This window comes from Brienomyrus brachyistius, chromosome 11, assembly GCF_023856365.1.
Source record: "Brienomyrus brachyistius isolate T26 chromosome 11, BBRACH_0.4, whole genome shotgun sequence".
In the NCBI taxonomy this organism is placed as follows: Eukaryota; Metazoa; Chordata; class Actinopteri; order Osteoglossiformes; family Mormyridae; genus Brienomyrus; species Brienomyrus brachyistius.
The window spans coordinates 20,011,537-20,032,124 of NC_064543.1; the positions used below are offsets into that span (position 1 = coordinate 20,011,537).

Here is a 20,588-nt window from a genome sequence, read left to right on the forward strand (position 1 = left end):
TAAAAATAAATTCAGCCGCCGAGGTGATTCTGCAGAAGCCACACATCTGTTCCGTCAGTGGCGCGCATGATTGGATGTCAGAACACTGGTGTGGTCCCATGAGAATGGTGCCCCCTGGAGGTCACCCTGGGTAGTACATAACTGCCCTTTCCTTTGACATACACTTGACAATGCCTGCTTTTGGATCTGCCACTGTACTGACCCAGAACGTCACGCCCGCTCTTCTAACACTTTGCATTCTGGTCAGGTGAGACAAACCAATGTCTCTTCAAACACAACAGTTCACATGACCAGCACTTCTGAAGAGACGAGCAGTACAATGGGAGATAAAAAGCCTCAGCTCAGTCCCCCCCCCCCCCCGCCCCCCCCCCCACAAACCAAACCTGGAGTTCAATCTCATGTCGCATTAAATGAGGAAATGAGCGAATCAGAAAAACGGTAGCAAAACAGGAGGTCCAGACTCAGCCGAGGCATCAAACTGGGACCTGCCTGCCATCACTGGGCAAAGCTTAGTGAATAATTAAACAGCTCCGGTCGTTTCTGGAAATCATTAACTGAAGGGAGATGAACCCCACCCCCTCTGGCAGGGCGGGGGAGCTCATTAAAAAAAAAAACACAGTTCCTCCATCATAAAACCCATCATGTTTAGCCAACACTAATACATAGTGAACCCTGAACAAAGAACAGGCCTTTGGCTTTTAACAAAAATCATGAAGACGTTTTCTGCCCAAATTCATATTGGACGTCTTGGGATAGATGAATGTGTGCACCTGGAAATATTATTCATCGTTACTTGGAGTTGAAATTTGCCAAAAGTATTCTGATATTCCCAACTGCCTTCTGTCAATGGATAGGCTACGCTTGTGTAAACAAATCTGAATATTACAATTTTTGCATATTGAATAAGCGAGGAATCTGCCGCTCACATTTCATACGCGTCCTTGGAGACAGGGTAGTTATGTTAATGAGGAAATGCTCTGAGGCAGACTTTGCTTGACAAAAACAATGCAAATGCTATTTTTGCACACGCTGATTAATGGTTTACTATCCCAATTACTGCCCGCTGTGCAAGCAGGCACTGAGGGCACCACAGATAAGCCACACTTGTCTCTCTTGGGCACGTTCCTGTGCCTCAGCATTCGGTTCTCTTTCCACAGCACCCCTCCAGGTGTCTTGGGGCCCATCTTTCTTCCATTTTCCCTCTGGGGATCAGTGGAGAACCGTTGATGTGTCTGGTTCTCCTTTATCGGTGTGTCCGATCCATGTCCATCTTCTTCTCATAATGATGTCTTTAGTAAATTAACCTAGCCACACTGATCACCTCCTAGCTTATTTCTTGTAAAAGGCTCGACATCCACGACTGACGGGTCTAAAGTCTGTGATGGCAACTGCAGATTCAGATCAGGCGGCGGCACGCAGAAATGATATAGGAATTATGTCATTCTTGCAAGGCAATAAACATTCACTCCTGCTCAACTGTATGGATGCATTAAAATACTGTAGAATTGGAATTTAGAATTTAGTTGGAACTTCAGCTTCCATTTTGCATTTGAACACAATTTCACGGAAACCTCAGATTTTGAGGGTAATCCATTCATCCATCGATTTTCCAAACCGCTTATCCTACTGGGTCGCGGGGGGTCCGGAGCCTATCCTGGAAGCAATGGGCACGAGGCAGGGTACAACCCAGGATGGGGGGCCAGCCTATCGCAGAGCACACTCACACACCATTCACTCTGACATGCACACCTACGGGCAACTTAGCAAGTCCAATTAGCCTCAGCATGTCTTTGGACTGTGGGGGGAAACCGGAGTACCCGGAGGAAACCCCATGACGGCATGGGGAGAACATGCAAACTCCGCACTCATGTGACCCAGAGTTGAGGATAATCCAGAATGTTATATTGATTCAGTAGATGCTTTTATCCAAAGCAAAACACATTTACGAGGAAGTAGGGTCAGCCGGTCCCTGGAGCAACTGGGGGTTAAGGGTCTTGCTCAGGGGCTCAGTGGTGACATCACTGCGTTGACCCTGGGATTTGAACCAGCGACCTTCCCATCACAGGTACAACATCCTAACCATAGAGCATTATGACCACCCTCACCTGTACTCACTGCTATCAGTCAACTGAGCATCCGCAGTAAGTAGAAGAATGAATATGTTCTCTATGATGAAAATGGGTTTGTAGGTATCTATGTATGTCTATCAGGCGTGCGCATATGTGTAAGGTATATGAGAAAGTCCGTCACACTTACTCACAGGTCACACACTCCTGAAGGTCAGAGCCTGGACATCCCCCCCCCAGTAGATGGACCCAATGTCCGCAATAAATCAAAGGCACCACCCATTCCAGCCCCCAAAACTGGAGTCTTGCTGGAAGCCCCCCATCACCCACAGGGGAGTGACCCAACCACCTCCTATCAAAATGATTAATGAATCGATTGAGTTCTCATCTGCTGAGGCTGGAGAAATGGATGGGCCACATTGAGATAAGTCAGAGGATTATGCTTGTGTCATCTCCCAAGATCCCTCTGCCCCTGCCCCTCCCTCACACGTGTGCATATCTATGCACCTCTGGCCAAACACACTGTCTACAACATACACACGTACATATGCACACACAACCACATACATCTCTCACACACATACAGGAATTAAACAGAGGCAGCATGGGGCTCATTGGGTTGGGATGCTGCATCTGTCATCAGAAGGTTGCTGGTTCAAATCCCATGTTTGGCAGAGTGACTTTAACATTGGGCCCTGGAGCAAGGCCATTAACCCCCAGTTACTCCAAGGATTGTTTGACCCCCACTGTCTCAAAAATGTGTATGTTACTCTGGGTAAGAGCATCTGCTAAAAAAAATAATGTATCCAGTTTAGTCTCTCTCGACCCATATATGCATGGTGTTTGACAATGTGTATCAGGTATCAGCCCATTAAACAGGGGCACACCCTGCTTCAGTTGCACTGTAATCTGTAGCCTGGGTCCTCCCCTATCCCTGCTGTGGGTTCAGACTGACCAGGCAGGTAAGTTGCAGTGCTGTTTAGCCAAAGGCTGCCAGCCAGCTCTATAAATTGCTCTAGCTGTCACTGGCTGAATGTGTCGTTAGCAGTGGCTGCTGTTAACCCCCCCAGTGGAGCTGACTGCCTTCCCCTATGTGGCATGTCTGTAACTGTGGCCGACCGTTATACATGTTTATTCCAGCATTTCTCAAAAAGCAGGGTTAGAGAACCTGGATCATTCGGGGGTCAAGGGCCCAGACAGATCGTACCCCCTGAGTAGGGCGTCAAGTCGGTGAGTTTTTCTGAGGTCATCTGAGGACGGGGGGGGTGTGGCCTCTCTAAATGGGACCCGTCACCACAGCAGCACAAGGGAGCGGCAGTGACAGCAGGCTGTAATCGTCCTCCTCGCCACGAGCCGAGGACCGCCCCCCGCCATCTGCCTTCTGTGTCTCAGAGACGACGGAGTCAGCCCTGTTCCACCTGGCATGAACACGAACCCCATGGCTCAGCTCTGGGGCACTTTTTGTGCCGTCCCAGGTGAATCCCCAGTGGCGGTGTTTACCACAACTCAAACATGCTCCCCTGTTGCCCACAAGCAGTCCCTACACTAAATATTACATAAATGCAATCCTGAAGCAGCATGTTCTGCTAGCCAGCTAGCTTATGACGACTTTCTTACTCTTCCCACTAGTGCTTTCTTTCGTTTTGGAGGGAGGGGGTAAAGTGACTTAGTGGGGTTCCAGTAACAGCAGGAGGCCCCGGCGCACAGCCTCCTGGACAAGAGGTCTGTCCTGCCATCATGCTTACCCTGCTCCTCTCAAAGAGCTCGGCCAGGACGCTCCTGAGGTCGCCGTCTGCCTGTGTCTGTGCTGCGGCTGCTCCCCAAGGTCCTCCACCTGCACACGCAGCTTCTTGTTCTCTCTTGGTCGGTCTCCTGGCGCTCCCCAATGCCCCACTCCACCACGTTCTCAGCCTGGATCCTCTCCATCTGGGGTTGAAACATTAACACTTTCAAGAATTTCCCCCTGGGATAAATAAAATTTATCTGTGGGGGCATTGCTTGGGTTACGCCTCTGTGCCTGTAATCAGAAAGTTGTTGGTTTGAATCCCATGCTTGGCAGAGTAGCCATATCTCAGATGGGCCCTTGAGCAAGGCACTTAACCCCTCGTCACCAAGTCAATAGCCTGACCCTGCATTCAGAACCCAAGCTTCACTCTCACCTCTATGTGTGTGTCTCAAAGGAGAGCATGATGGGAAATGCGAAAACTAACACATTCCTAACCTGTTCTCACACTTGTAAAAATGGGAAATAAAGCTTCATTTCAGCTAACATTAGGCAGAACATGTCACATAATAAGATCTATCATCTACCTCCCCGTTTCTCACATTAAGCCTCACATCACCGTCCCACCTCCTGCAAACATTTTCTTTTTGCACATGTGTTATTTTCCAAATGTGAAATGTCACCAGTGATCCTGTTCTGTCCTAATTATCCTGACAGGAAGACTTTCATACACGGAGCATGTGACTGACTCTACAGAAATCCCCCATCTGGCTTGTGGCAATGGGACACAAAACAGCTACACAACGGAGATTCGCCCTTAAGTCTGCAAGAAATTATTCACGTTTATATTGGTATACTTAGCAGATGCTTTTGTCCAAAGTTACAGCAAAGCGAGGAGAGCTTGGAGTCAGAGAGCTGCGTCAACCAGCTTTCAGCTCCCCAGGAGAAGCTGGGGTTAAGGACCTTGCTCAGAGGCCTAACATTGACATGATTAGTGTACCGACTATGAGATGGAATCTAAAACCCACAACCTTCTGGACACCAGCTCATGAGCAACAGATCAAAGCAGAACACTCAGTACTCTCCGAGCTGGGGGGGGGCTTTTTGCCACAGGTGAGAAAGAAACTAAATTCAACCTTGTAGCCCTCCGGACATCCAGCCTAATAACCAGCTCAGGAAGAGAGATTTCACGAGACCTTCGACAATCTCAACCTCCCAGGAACACAGAAATTGACAGAATGCAGAAATTCTATGACCAAGAGCCTAATAAGGGCAGACTGAGATGATATATGGCTCATCCTGCCCCCTACAGGTCGGGGTAGGCTATTAATTTACTCAAAAATGCAATTAGTTATATTCAGTCATATCTGAAACATGTCAAAGCTACAGGGGGCACAGTGGCTAAGGAACGGTTCAGTTCTTTGGGGAGGCTGTGCAGTATTTAATTAGGATCTCTGTCCTATTAGTGCCCCCTAATGAGACTGACTTTTCTGACCAGGTGGTACAGGGCAGGAAGTAGCAGAGCAGCTGGTTTTGGGATCATGTGACGGCTGATTCATCTGCCACGCATGACATGCAGTTTGTGCACCCCCCCCACTGTGCCCCCGCCACACTTGTCTGCCGGTTTCCGGGCTGTCCGGCGTGATGGCAGACTCGTGACACCTCCTAGGCTGACTCATCCGCTCCTTCCGCTTTGCTCGTTCTCTCTCTCTCCTTCCCTCCCTCCCTCCCTCTTTTCCTCTATGACTTTCACCGACCAACAGCACAAGTATAGAGACAAACGGACGGGGTGGTTAGAACAAATGTTTTCAGGTGATGCAAACATCTTTCATACTGAAAGTCTCTGCCCAACATTACATTTTAATTATTAAGCATATACTTTTATTTAAAGCGATTTAATTTTTTTTTTTTTTTGAAAAAGCAGCAGTCAGACAGTCCCGGCAGCAGCTTGGGGTTAAAGGAGCTCAACGGTGACATCATTCGGCTGACTTTGGGATTTGAACCAGCGACCTTCTGATAGCAGGCACAGTGTCCAAACCCGCTGAACCGCACACATGCAGGGCACTTCCTGCGCGTGATCTCCTACAAACCCCTGTTGGTGATATGAACCAGGGCTCAGGATTCTATACATGAGCATATAACAGCCTATTACAGCAAATTGATGGCAGTGCGCACGGTGCTGCTCAATGTCGCCTCCTAGAGGTTAAAGACCCACCTCTGAGACAGCAGAGGAGTAAAGGTCAGGGCCCCCAGGGACAGCTTCAGAGATTGTCAAGGCCAGTTAGCACTTCTGATCGCTAACAGCATAACAACAGTGCCTCTTTCTAAGGTGCTTTGGGAACATGGCTCCTCTACCCTGAAGTCTAGCCACCTGGGATGGCGGGACTCTGAACTGAATGTGGGGGGTCAAAGCTCGCCTCTCCCCATAGATCACACAGCTTCTTATCTGTGCTGGCCTGTGCAAACAGTTCATGTTCCCTGTCCTCGGTTATGCGACTCCAACTCATTCTGGTGCATCTCCTTCAGGAGGTTCATCTGGGGAGACAGGGAGATGGTGGGATGCATTCATTTGAACACACTAACTGAAAGTTGGGGGAAAATTTCAGGGAGGAACTGTTAAATACAACCTGTCATATAACACAAAACACTGTCAAGATTGATCCAGTTATGAAAATTAATTCCTGATCGACACACACACACACACACGGTTACGTTATTTTTATTTAGGGAATGACTTCATCAAAAGCCATGCACAACTGAGAAAGGAGAGTACACCAGTCCCTGGAGCAACTAAGGGTTAAGGGCCATGCTCAGGGGCCCAACGGTGACATCACTCTGCCGACCCTGGGATTTGAACTGGCAGCCATCCGAGCACAAAGTCCCAAACAGCTGAGCGACACCGTCCCCACTGCCAGCCACACACCTCTCCCTCATCAGCAGTCACTCCTCTCTACTGTCTGGTGTCACTTCCCTCCCTCTGTCATGTGACGTCTCCAGTCAGACTGAGCGCGCTCGCTGCCGCCGACGATGACATCGCGGCTCCAGCCTCTCAGTATAAACAGGACCATTTTCTCAGGCTTTAAGCTCCATCATTACCCTTCACTCCTTACCTAATGGTGACAGTATGCTAACCTAAGTGCAATTGCTTCCCATTAGGCCGGGGTGTTAGCGAGCATTAGCACAGCATTAGAGTGATGCATTGGAGGCATTATTTCCACCTCCGCCCCCTCTCATCCCTGACAGTGCTGATCTCTCCATGTCGATGACAGTTTGTCAGGCTCCACCAGGGGAACAAGCCTCTGTAACGGGCTGCCGTTCACAGCCTTCACAGGGGTCTACAGAAACGACAGCTTTATACATTTCTTACTCCGAACAGTAATTTAGCTTCTGGTGCCCCCTGCTGGACACCCTCCTGCCTAGTTTGCTTACACCCTGAGAGAATGGACTTCGGTGTCAGTCCACCGCAGGGTCTAAAGGTGCCATTAGGGTAATGGAAGGACTGACCTAAAGAAGCATATACTTGTTTTATAGTTGGAAGCATAGAATTGTACAAAATTCCTTGGTAAGATGAAGCATTCAGAGTTTCCTTCACTGTAACTAAGGGGCCAAGCCCAGCCCCTGAAAAACAGCCCCATACCATTATCCCTCCTCCACCAAACTTTACAGTTGGCACAATGCAGTCAGGCAGGTAACCTTCTCCTGACATCTGCCAACCCCAGACTCGTCCATCAGACTATCAGAGAAGCATAATTTGTCACTCCACAGAAAATGTTCCCACTGTTCCAGAGTCCAGTGGCAGTGTGCTTTACGCCACTCCATCTGACACTTGGCATTGTGCTTGGTAATGTGAGGCTGGCATGCAGCTGCTCGGCCATGGAAGCCCATTCCATGAAGCTGCCAGTGCACAGTTTTGTGCTGGAGTTAATGCCAGAGGAGGTTTGGAACTTGCAGTTGAGTCAACAGAGATTTGGCGACTTTTATGCACTCGGCAACCCCACTCTGTTACTTCACATGGTCTGACACTTTGTGGCTGAGTTTCTGTTCTTTCTAAATGCTTCCACTTTGCAATAATACAGTTGACTGTGGAATATCTAGCGGGGAAGAAATTTCAAATTTCTTTGACTCAACCTATTGTGTTTTTGCCATTTCGCTGTTATTTGCAACTGTAGTCACTGTCCCCCAATACGATACTGAAGACAAATGTTTGGTGTTTGGTTATTGCAAACATGTTACTAATTGAAAAGCACCCAATGAGTCTGTTTGAAATATATTTTTTTTAAACTCGGAACAGCCTTTGTAGAAGTATAATTTGGGTTTCAATTTATTACAGCTTGAAATGAATGTTTTAATAAAAACTATGACACACACACCGGGGCAGTACCTGGCTCCGTGGGCTAAGCCAGTGTTTATGATCAGAAAGTCACCAGCTCAACCCAGCTTCAGCACGTCTGCGGGTCTTTGATCAAGGCCCTTGACCCCCAGCCCCCTGGGTGCCGGAACAGGTGGCTGCCCTATGCTCTAGCTTACTCTTGCAAACAAAGAGCAAGTTGGGAGGCGTAAAGAGAATTTCCCCATGGGGATCAATAAAGTATCAATTATTAATATACATTTACAATCAAATGAATAGTTCAAAATACTAATTATAAATAATTAATAAAACCAATAAATTTTCAATACTTTACTGAAAACGTTTTGTGAACACTGTATATTGCAGTATATATATATATATATATATATATATATATATATAGCTTTCCTTTATGAATCACTGGTTGTTTGGATCAGCAATTTCAGTAAAATATATCATATAGCAGACAAACACAGTGATATTTCAAAAGTGAAATTAAGTTTATAGGGTTTGCAGAAAGTGTGCAATAATCATTTAAACAAAATTAGCCAGGTGCATAAATTTGGGCACCCTTGTCATTTCATTGATTTGAATACCCTTAGCACTAATTATTGGAACACAAAATTTGTTTGGAACGCTCATTGACCCTTGACCTACATACACAGGTGAATCCAATCATAAGAAAGGGTATTTAAGGTGGCTAATTGCAAGTTTTTCTCCTATTTGCATCTTGTCTGAAGAGTGGCAACATGGGAGCCTCAAAACAACTCACAAATGACCTGAGAACAATGATTGTTCAGCATCATGGTTTAGGGGAAGGATTCAAAAAGCTATCTGAGATTGCAGCTGTCAGTTTCCACTGTGAGGAACATAGTGAGGAAATGGAAGACCACAGGCACAGTTCTCGTTAAGGCCTGAAGTGGCAGGCTAAGAAAAATCTCATATAAGCAGAGCCGAAGAATAGTGAGAATAGTCATAATCAACCCAGAGACCAGCTCCAAAGACCTACAACATCATCTTGCTGCAGATGGTGTCACTGTGCATCGTTCAACTATTCAGCACACTTTGCACAAGGAGATGCTGCATGGGACAGTAATGCAGAAGAAGCCTTTTCTGCACACATGCCACAAACAGAGTGGCTTGAGGTCTGCTAAAGCACATTTGGACAAGCCAGCTTCATTTTGGAATAAGATGCTGTGGACTGATGAAACTAAAATTGAGTCATTTGGACATAACAAGGGGCGGTATGCATGGTGGGAGAAGAACACAGCATTGCAAGACAAACACCTGCGACCCACAGTAACATTTGGTGGCGGTTCCATCATGCTGTGGGGCTGTGTGGCCAGTGCAGGTACTGGGAATCTTGTTAAAGTTGAGGGTCACATGGATTGCAGTTAATATGAGAACAATGTTCAAGAATCGGTGACAAAGTTGAAGTTGCACCGGGGCTGGATACTTCAACAAGACAATGACCCTAAACACTGCTCAAAATCTACTAAGGCATTCATGCAGAGGAACGAGTACAACTTTCTGGCCATCTCAGTCCCCAGACCTGAATATTATTGAAAATCTGTGGTGTTATTTAAAGCGGGCTGCCCATGCTCGGAAACCATCAAACCTGACTGAACTGGAGATGTTTTGTAAGGAAGAATGGTCCAAAATACCTTCAACCAGAATCCAGACTCTCACTGGAAGCTATAGGGAGCGTTTAGAGGCTGTTATTTCTGCAAAAGAAGGATCTATTAAATATTAATGTAATTTTTCTGTTGTGGTGCCCAAATTTAAGCACCTGCCTAATTTTGTTTAAATAATTATTGCAGACTTTTTAATCCTATAAACTTAATTTTGCTTCTCAAATATCACTGTGTTCATCTGCTATATGATATATTTAACTGAAACTGCTGATCCAAACAACCAGTGATTCATAAAGGAAAAGCATGAAAATTATCAGGGGTGCCCAAACTTTTGCATAACACTGTGTGTGTGTGTGTGTGTGTGTTTGTTTATTTATATATATATATATATATATATATATATATATATATAATCACACACACACAGCGACCCATACAGTCACAAACTAGGTATGGAACATATGCCAAGTTACCCCATGTCATGGTTTGATACGTATCCAACTCAGAAATATTGTATACTGTATACTTATAGAATCAAGAAACAGTTACAGAATGCAACCACAAGAGGGCCTCAAATGTAAACAAAATCTCCGTGGAAACCAGCAGCAAAAAACCACTAAAAGTCAGCTCAGTCCCAACAACGTGTTCTCTGAAAACACAGGGTTTCTCTCAGGCGCAACAATCACTGGCTGCAGGCTAACAGAGTTACAATGAAGTCACACATGACTGGCGCTAATTACAACAGCAGTGGCATTTCCAGCGACCCAGATTTTGCATATTTTTAAGATGGTAACAAAAAAAATCATCAAAGGAAACATTGAAATTGCTAAAAAAAAAAAAAAAAAAAAACAAATCACAAAAAACATGTTCGTTTTTGTGTTAAGTCGGAATAGAAGTCAGCCGTAAAGCTGCAATGAAACAGAATCTGCTAAATACATACATGGAGCATAAGAAAACATGATAATTAATTCTTCTAGCATACCTGCTTCATGCATCTCTGTACCCACATCTCTCACAGGCTCCTGCTTAGGGGCCGGGACTCTCTGTGGGCTGTGAGGATGATGAGGAGGAGGAAGACAGGGGCAGGCTGGCCAGCACGCTCAGGGTGCGTCCCTTGTTACCGCCGGTATGCTCTTGCCCTGCTCACCATGCTGCACCAGTTCCTTGGTTCCCTCCACCAGCCGCAGGAGATGTACCTCACCTGGCTTAGCTCTTTCCACACCTAGCTCCAATTCTCCTGCCAGTTAGTGGTGCAGTCGGACCACCAGCACATGGGCTTCTCCGTCTGGGTGGCCCAGGCTTGCGACCCCTCCTCCACCTCCCAGCGCCTCATCTCCTCCTGCACCTCCCATTCCTCCCCCGTGGGCTGCTCTCAGGGAAATCAGCAGGGGTGGGCTGGACCTGTGCCTGCTCCCCATCGGGCTCCTAGGAGCCACAAGTGCCATAGTCATGCTGTTCAGGGACCTTATCCACTCCAAAGTTGGACCCGGACTGGAAGGGATCCCGGCCTCCAAAGGATCCTGGCCTCCATGGGATCCCAGCCAGCCTTGTGGTTCATTTCTGGTGAGCCGCTTCTAAGATGGCAAACGGGAAGTAACGTTACGGGGTGCCCACGGTTACTCTCGGTGTCCTGAGAAAGCAAAACAGATAAGCGTGAAACAACAGCAGGGCGAGCAGAACCTCCTAAGATTACGGTACTCGGGAGCATGGCTGATTCTAAGGTTCTAAGATTAATTTAAGGTAGAGAGCAAAAGAGGGGCCATAACTCACACAGAGATCCTAACCTTATCATTAGCCAATGATACGCTTTGAATCAGTGAGTGACAGGTGATGTGGCCAATCAGCATACTGCCCCCCCCCCCATACGTCCCTGATCTGGAGACAAGCGTGACATGTATACACAAGTCACCAGTGGTTAGCTATGTACAGCACGTAAAAACCAACAAGATGTTCACTAATATAACTGAATTATTGCAATACATTCTTTTATGGGTGGACTACAGAGTGGACCACAGAGGTAAGTGGTTGTAAACACCATGGCTCATGAGGCCAATCACCTGTCCTGTTGGTGGGAATTACGGTTTCATTAATAAACAAAAGACAATCTTTATACAAGTCACGATCACCACAAACCCATTTGCCAGGAACTACTAAAAAACTAAACGCCGCATTACAAGGGAAACCCAGGGACTCAACAGTAAATATTGGAAGGGTACAAAACTTATTATTGCTTATTATTTACAACATAAATTAACTGACAGCACCCATTAAATCGCATAATTACGCATACGCACGATCTTCGCCACCCAAGGCCCCCTGAATAATCATTCTCTCAGAACCAGCTCCACGGAGTCTGCAATTGACCCCAACCCAAACTACGCTGTAATTTCACTCCTGTAACCAAGCACTGGCATAACTGCCTCACAAAAGAAATAGGGGAGACCGTGTATGGCTGTAACATGGGGAGAGTTGTAACACCACCAGTTCCACCAATAAAAGATAGGATGAGAGTCATGTGATTATTTCAGCATTAACGACACTTCCTCCCTAAACCCATATGGTGAATATCAAGGCTGGAAACTGGTACATGCCAATTCTAGTATTGCAGATAAAATCACATGACTTAAATAAGATTAAATTGTAGTTTCTCAGGCAAACTGTGATGCATTTTTCCCCCGTTAATTTCAAACCACTATCCTACTACAGCTAGCTGAACAATAGCTAAGAGGGGTGGGTGGGTTGTAACACATCTTTAAAAAGTGCTACAACCATCCCCTTACAGTACATACAGCTAAGGAGACTTTCTTGATTTTAATATTTTCACAGAATGCCTAGACAGTGGAAAAGAAAGACTGAAAGAGGTGCGTCTGCCAGTGTTTTATAAAAAAAGCATCTGACGAGGTCACAAAGAAGGGCAGGTCAGTCAGGTCAGTTGTGAAGGCAGATGGGATCGGCTATGTAACAGTGAGCAGATACTGCAAATCACTGCAGAAGCTGAGAGACCAGGGGTCCAGTGATCTTCCCAGTGTAGGTTACCACAGCAGCAACAAAGGTTTCTTTGAGGTGCAGGAGAAGGTGCTGGCAGAATATTTGACTCAGTTAGCAGACCTGTATTATGGACAGACAGTATCTGGGCCCCAAGCCTGTACTGCAGGGTTATCAAGATTAATTTGTCAGCACTGTGATTAAGAATACACACACACACACACATTATTTTTATTAGAGTTACAGTTACGCAGTTGCGCAATAATGACAAGAAATCGCCTGATGTATGGCGGCGAATGCGTACTTGCGTAGCAGTTGTGTCAATTCCAATCCAAGTAGTTTTCTGTAAAGGATGATGTAAACACATTTTATATAAGAAGCGAGGTGGAGATCGCTATCTGCAGAGTCACCGCAGCCGCCTCGAAAAGAAGGCGAGCGTTTTTTGTGCAGTGAGGTTTAAAGCGACTCGTCTGACAGATCATATGTCAACAGAGCAGCTGTCTTTCCAAAACATAAGCTAGAACTATTTTAAACGTATAGGGACTCATTATCGTGATTTTGACACCGAGATTTCGATACGCAATTTCCTTCAGCTACATCAGTAAAGACTATATGAAAACGCATTGCCGTTTAAAGGTCCCCGACATCTTGCCCAGGATGCTCTGGATGGATGGGTGTCTTCATAACATCAACATGTGAAAACACGCAAGGGATGATGTAACAATTACAGCTGCATATACCGAACGAAAAAATATGAAATAATCTTACTGCTAGAAAAACAAGAAAATGTTCAGAGCAGTGTTTTGGAGTTTTCACAGTTGTGCAGATTGAATGGTGCTTGGTTTATGTGGCTCTATAAATGGCACAAACTGGTCTCTTTGAAGTGAACAATGAGCATGTAAACAAGTAGAAAGCACCCCCCCCCCCAAACCTTCCACCACCAGTCAATCAGGTCAGTGTGCCACCCACACAGACAGACAAGTAGACCATCTTTGAAAAACGCCTCTAGGGGGGAGAAGGATGTGCTGAAAGCCATGGCAGGACCCTCTACCAAATGCTCTCGGGAAGCCCATGGTAAACCAGCTGGGATGGAGACCGGGCCAAAATGGAAACCGAGACGCCAGTTACACAAAGAGGCAATTTATCAGAAGCGGGTCTAACCACTCAACGAGGGAGGAGGTACAAAGCAGTACAACAACAGCAACATAGAACCAAAAAAAACATGTTTACCATCACACTGATGTGATTTTCAAGGCTCCAGCATCATGGCTGCAAGAATGATATGGCTTCATAAAAAGCCACTTCCCCAAGGGAAGTTGGCTACAGACTTGGCCAGGCGAGAAGCACCACGGCTTGACTGTTAAGAGGGGTCTGCCCCAGGTCCGGCAGGCTAGATCCAGGGTGGTACAGGGGGGTCTGTCTGCCTGACTCCTCCAGCAAGGGGGCGTGGAACAGTATTGGTGCTCTTCAATGAGACACAAGCATTAAACCTTCTGGAAAAGCTCAGGTAAGAGTGTCATATGCAAACGACCTAAAGCAGGGGTGTCAAACTCCAATCTTAGGGGGCCAGAGCGCTGCACAGTTTTTGATTTACCTTCATTTAAAACACCTGATTCAACTCCCTGTGTTAATTACCACACAGCTCTGTTGTGACAGCAGCCAAGGCTATCAGACGTGTGTCAAACCAGTGAAACCAGTTTATCATTCCAGCGGATACCGCAATCGGGTCCATATCCAGTCCCAGACAACACAGGTGCTCGATGCCACCAGCCAAGAAAGGAGAAAATGTTTTTTTTTTTTTTTTTTAAAGAAAAGAGCAAAAAAGAGATTTTCGTTTCCGTAATTATAAAGTTGTGAAACACAAGCTTCATCCTTTCTGTAGATCTTTCTAGATCGCCCTGTCAACCCCAAAACCTCAACAGTGTACCAAGGTGGAACAGAACAGCTTTGCTTCCGCAAGCAGCACAGACTTCAAAGCTCGTCTCGCCGTCTCTGTACTTCAAAGCTCCACCAGCTCGCCCCAGTTAGCAGGAGCATGTCAGCCTAGATGTCAAGCAAGGCAATGAAATCATTAATAAAGAAAATAAAAACAAAAATGTCATTGCTGGAAAGTAAGCAGCAAATGAAACTGATTACGAACAAAGTATTTAATAGCTATGAGATAATACCACAATGCGGGTAAAATACTCTAAGGAAGAGGCAGTACATCAGTGGAGGCTATAAGGGGCCTAATGGAGCAGAGTTGGAACTACCCAAAAATGACAGAAACCTAATCGAGGTATAATCATGCTGGACGGATGAAATAAAATGAGGTTTTTTTATGTGCCAGATGTACATTTCTTTAATTTTCTTTAATATCCAGCAGGTGTATTTACCACCACTCAAACCACACATGTATGTGGAGCCCCTGAGATTTTGGGGACAAAAGGAGTCAGTGCACAGGGGAGGATGAGGTCCTTAAGTGGCTTTTCGAAACAATAAACCCATTCCTGCACCTATCCCATCATGCCCTCCTTTGAGACTCTCATATACAGATGAGAGTAAAACATAGGGTTTTAGTACAGGGTCAGCCATTTAGTTTGGGTCCCTGAAGCATTTCAGTGGGGTAAAGGTGACGGTCATGTGACTATTCTGTCTAGCAGGGGATTTGAACCAGCGGCCAATCATAGGCACAGCATGGCCTAACCTACTCAACCACACAGACCCTCAGTGGGCTTGCTGTTTAAAACTGAGTACTCGTATGCAACACTTGGTATTATGTTTTGGGATCATTTCTATGCTAATTACACCTCATGCATATTGTCCAGGTGGCTAGCAAAGCTAAATGTTATTACTGTACAATATGCCTCCAAAACGGATCTCATTGCTTGGACACATTTCTTCACAATATTAAAAATATAGTTTTTTGGTCCCTAAAAGTGCTCCAAATAAACAAAAATTGCTGAGTACCTATGAAGATTTCACCTTATCTGGGCAACACCGATTCCAAGTGAATCAGAACGCTCTGTGAAAATACTGCACACTCTTACAGCTCATAAACAGGAAAATCTTCTCAATGGTGAGACACTGTTACTGGCCAAAATAAGCACATTACAAAAGAATCGTTGTCAAGCCTTGGACACCACTTCCTGTGCAGGATGTGGCCTGGGGTTGGGGGGTGCACTGGGGGTGGGGTTCTGTCCAGGGTTAAGAAGCCAATGGCACAGTTACACAGTCCGCCCCTCCTGCCCTGCCTCTGAGGCAGGGACAAAGCAGAGGACGCTTTGTTCAAAGACACAGGGCTGAGTTTAGGATGCATATTTACAACAAACAAACAAACAAACTCTATACACTCAGAGTCCCCCAAATGGTGACTCATGTGACTGCAACTGAATACATACAGCATGCAGACAGGGCCAAGAGATTCAGTTACTGCTTAACTAGGCATTAAAACAGCGAAGTAGCCTGAAGCAAGACGCTGTGATCGTAGCATCTCAGAACCAGCTACTTAAGACACTTCCACACACTAATATTTCTAGAGTGCAACACGACCAGGCACTATGAACAAAATGGCGCCCAGTCAACACATTTCTGTTGCAACACTTTGCTAAAGAAAGAGGTCAGAGAGGAACGACCAGAGTCGTTAAACAGGAAGACCAAAAAAGTGTAAAACAGCTCAGTACCAAGTACAAGACTTGCCTGCACGACAAAAGCGTGTCCTGTCAAAAACTAGCTAGGTGCACCATGTAAAATCTTTATTGTTCTGAGTCAACATAAAACCCCATAGCATGTCAAGCAGCATATGTATTTATATATCACGCCGTCTGCATATCAGTGGGAGGTGGTTGCAACACTAAAAGCTGTCGACTGTGGGGAGTGCGCCGTGGGGGTGTACTGCCAGTATGGCGGACAGCATATCATGAAGCACCGGCTGACTTTCCTCAGCCATAGACTCAGTATTGCAGAGCCTCAGCCCCTCCGAAATTTTCTACCTAAAAAGGGAAAAATTATTTAATTTTAATCACTATAAATATATGTCAAGAATTCAGTTCCTCTCATGTTCTGCTTGTGGTTGCTGTTGCAATGTCTAAGTAGTAATTGTTTTAATTGCACGTTTGCGTTTTGTTATTCGTTTACCATTGGCTGTCCTTTTTACTGGGTACGGCAGAACCACAAAGTGCTCCTAAGCATCCACCTTACTGGCCATGCGAGGATCCAGGATCAAATGAAATTACAAGATCATGTTTGATTCAACCCAATGGGACATCGAGGGAAGGAGTAAGAGGAGGTGGATAGGAGAAGGAGGAGGAATGTCTTGAGGGAAACGGAGGGCAGCCAAAGAAGGCATCAAACATTATTTAATGCACATCTTTTACTTGATCCCGTGATACACTGCGGGACAGCATAATGAAACAGACTAACGTCTTGCTCAAATGGAAAGAGGAAAGGGCTCTTCCTTCATAACCCTTCCCTTTAGAGTTCAATGCCAGTGATGCCCACACAAACTGACGACTTGACAGATTTTCTCCCAAAGCTGATACTTCTCACTGTATGTGTATGGAAAGTCCTTCCGTGGTACCTCAGGTGAATCGCCTGCTGCTAAAGACTGGCCAGCATCTCAAGATGTATCATCAAGAAGCAGAGCGGATGTCAAAGTCACGGGCGATGCCCTGGGTGAGGGAGCTGTTGACCTTTGACTGCCTGAAACTCTGTGAATTACAGGGCATTACTCTCCCGGCTTGCTGCTGAGATGGTTCTTAATGCTTGGCTCATTAAACCCCATGACGTCCTCCACCTGCACAGCTATAGTGCAGCATTTAGGATTAACCCCAAAAATTAGAATTCCAGGTACATCTGCACAATATCTCACATTCAAAGCAGAATAAAAACCCTTAATATAAGGAAAACCTTGTCAATAAGACAACGTAGCACGCGGCACCACGCTCAGATCTAGAAGTGGGCAGGGGTGGCCGATACCCACCCGAACGTCTGCCCTGCCACGCGAACGCCCCGCTCTGCTCACCCTATTGGTCACCTCCAGCCTGTGCTATCTGAATCGGCCAATCACGTTTATTTCATTCGCCCCGTCAGATACTCTTCTGCGGTGCCTGTGAAAGTGGAATGTTACCTCATTCTTATTAAAACTCCTTCTTGTTAAAATCTATCTTTTGTTGCTGCAGTTTGCTGTAATGTTGCGTTGAATAAGCATATTTGCTAGTAGCAGTTTCTAGTTAGCCAGCCAGATGTTGGCTAGGAACCTCACCAGAACACTACAGTGGCGTCATTTATAAATTAAACTTTATGACGGGTATTTACGTATACGGCAAACAAGTTATTTATAGTGATACTTACAGCTACGACCTAAGGTTTCGGATCTCCGCGGGAGGTCATGGATCGTTTCCCCCGCGGATACGGTGCGCTACTGTATTTAACACTTGACACTTTGCTAACGTTGGTGTCAGAGCGAGGTTGTCAGCTTTGATCAGCTGGCTACAGCGAGATTATCAATTTGAGAAAAGTCTGCACGCACACGCATTTACATGTATGTGCCAGTTTTATTACGTTAATGAACAGCAAATATAACAAATAGTAATCTGTGGGCTTTGCAAATTGCCACAAAACTGTTGATGTAGCCAAATTTCAGTATATAATGGAAAAATATATATTTCCCGTAAAACATCTTGCGTGAGACCCTGAAAGCATGAATTGTGAAAGTGTGAGCTGGCAACCTAGTTAGCGTTAGGTATATAGTTTCTTGGGTTTGATAGATTACGTACGACAATTCACTTAAATTAGTTAAACACAACATGCAAAAATGTTTGGTTCCCAAATCAAAGCTTTATACCAGCGGTTCAGTTACATCTGATCGTAGTCTGAATAAACAAGCTTCAGGACCGGTGTCTTCAGTGGGCTGCTACTGGGGTTAGTTCAAGCAGTGATGTTACACCTTCATTGCCCACTTCGCACCATTGCAGTGCAGGTCGTTTACACCATTGTTTGCAAAGTCAGTTTATTTATGGACTGGTAAATTATCCTTTAATGTTTTTTCTGTTTAAGGAGCACCATTACATTACCATTATATTACTGTTCTGCTCTTTTGTTCTAATATACCGGTTCATGAGTTAGAGTTCCAAATTTGCCTTTCATATGCCAGCAGATAAGCTTTTGTTAATGTAAAGTTTATGTTTAGTTAGCAGTCACTTCTATCTAAAGCCGCTTACAGAAATCACATAATAATACTTTGTCTTTCCTGATTAGAGAGATGCTTATGAGAGCATAATGTAGAATTCATAAATAATTCAAACATAAAATATGAATATGTCCATGTACCTCACCCATTTCTCTGGTCATAAGCAGCTACTTTCTAATTGCCCCCCCCCCCCCCCAACCTGAGCAGTCTAGATCAGGGCTTGCAACACACTAACACAGTGTATAATGCACATAAAGGCGAATTAGCAGGTGACATGCTAACACTGTATAATGCACATAAAGGCGAATTAGCAGGTGATACGCTAACACTGTATAATGTACTTAAAGGCGAATTAGCAGGTGATACGCTAACATGGTGTATGATGCACATAAAGGCAAATTACCAGGTGATACGCTAACATGGTGTATGATGCACCTAAAGGCAAATTACCAGGTGATACGCTAACATGGTGTATGATGCACCTAAAGGCAAATTACCAGGTGATACGCTAACATAGTGTATGATGCACATAAAGGCAAATTAGCAGGTGATACGCTAACATGGTGTATAATGCACATAGAGGCAAATTAGCACGCATACGTGCTAAAACACGGCATCACACTCCTAACATCTTAACCTAATTTACCCAAACTAGTTCAAAAGCAGGGCTCCAGCAGTAGTAGGACTGAAAGCATATTGATTTAGGGCAGAGGAGGGTGGAAAATGTAACTGAGAGTGAAGAAGAAAACAAGACATAAAAGCAAGATGAAGTACGGGCACCATCAAACTAGGTCACCAGATTAGTTCTGGAAATCATAAGCACTTATCTCAAGACAGACATCCAACAATAACTGGCCTATGACCTAGAACAAAAATGCTTACCATTAACTCTTGGCTGACCCATGCAACAATAACCAGCACTCTCCACTCCTTGGTCCGTCATTCGATGGCTGTATGCGCTTCTCATCTGCACAGCATATCTGAGGCAGGTGCTGAATGAGGAGTTGAGTAAAGACGTTTTGGGCAAAGTGTACCTCCCTCTGACTCTCTCCAAAGTGCTAAATGACACCCCCCCCCCCCCCAAAGCAGCCCTACAACCACAGTACAACCATAAACGGTCCAATGGAAACATCTGATCAGGCTGATCCTCGTCCAAAAGACCAAGAGACACCACTCTGTTCCACTTTTGTTTTTTTTCACATACACTCATTGCCTTTTACCCACACACCTGCGCTCCAAAACAGTTACAGCTTGCCATCTCACAATGGAGCTTCTTCCAGACAGGCCAAGGCGGAGGAGCACCCTGGATGGGACAGCAGCAATGGTAGACTTCCTGTTTCCTTTGTATGATAAATGGAGAGATTCTACATAACAACAACTTTGAGGTTCCAGTGAATTTGACACAATAAGTGACACAAATGTTACTGAATTTGATGATAAGGTCTCATCTAAAATCATTTACTGGAGCAGTTTCCTGAAGTGGAAACCGATGGTACAAAAATTATCATTTTTATAGAGGTTTTTCCTATCTGCATAATATCTATGACACATTTTTTTTAAATTCGTGGTTGGGTTTATCAACCATGTGATGAAATATCAATGAAGTTTTGTTTCAGACTTTTATAACTGCAGTCATATCACCATCTGCGTATATGCAGTTTCG

The 20,588-nt window shown here is 45.2% G+C and overlaps 1 protein-coding gene across 4 annotated transcripts in view; it reads right to left on the bottom strand.

The window, feature by feature from the left end:
* LOC125751476 (docking protein 4-like) overlaps positions 1 to 20,174 on the bottom strand; it is a 74,644-nt gene extending 54,470 nt beyond the window's left edge. The window contains exons 1-4 of one of the 4 annotated variants that reach the window (XM_049030337.1): positions 20,154 to 20,174; positions 19,808 to 19,917; positions 10,754 to 11,401; positions 3,812 to 3,992 (exon numbers count right to left, since the gene is read on the bottom strand). The gene's annotated coding sequence lies outside the window, so the exon portion shown is untranslated. Of the gene's footprint in view, positions 1 to 3,811; positions 4,168 to 10,753; positions 11,402 to 19,807; positions 19,970 to 20,153 lie in introns of those variants that run through there. The other 3 variants (XM_049030338.1, XM_049030336.1, XM_049030340.1) reach the window with 3 other exon arrangements.
* Between the last annotated feature and the right edge of the window lie 414 nt (positions 20,175 to 20,588).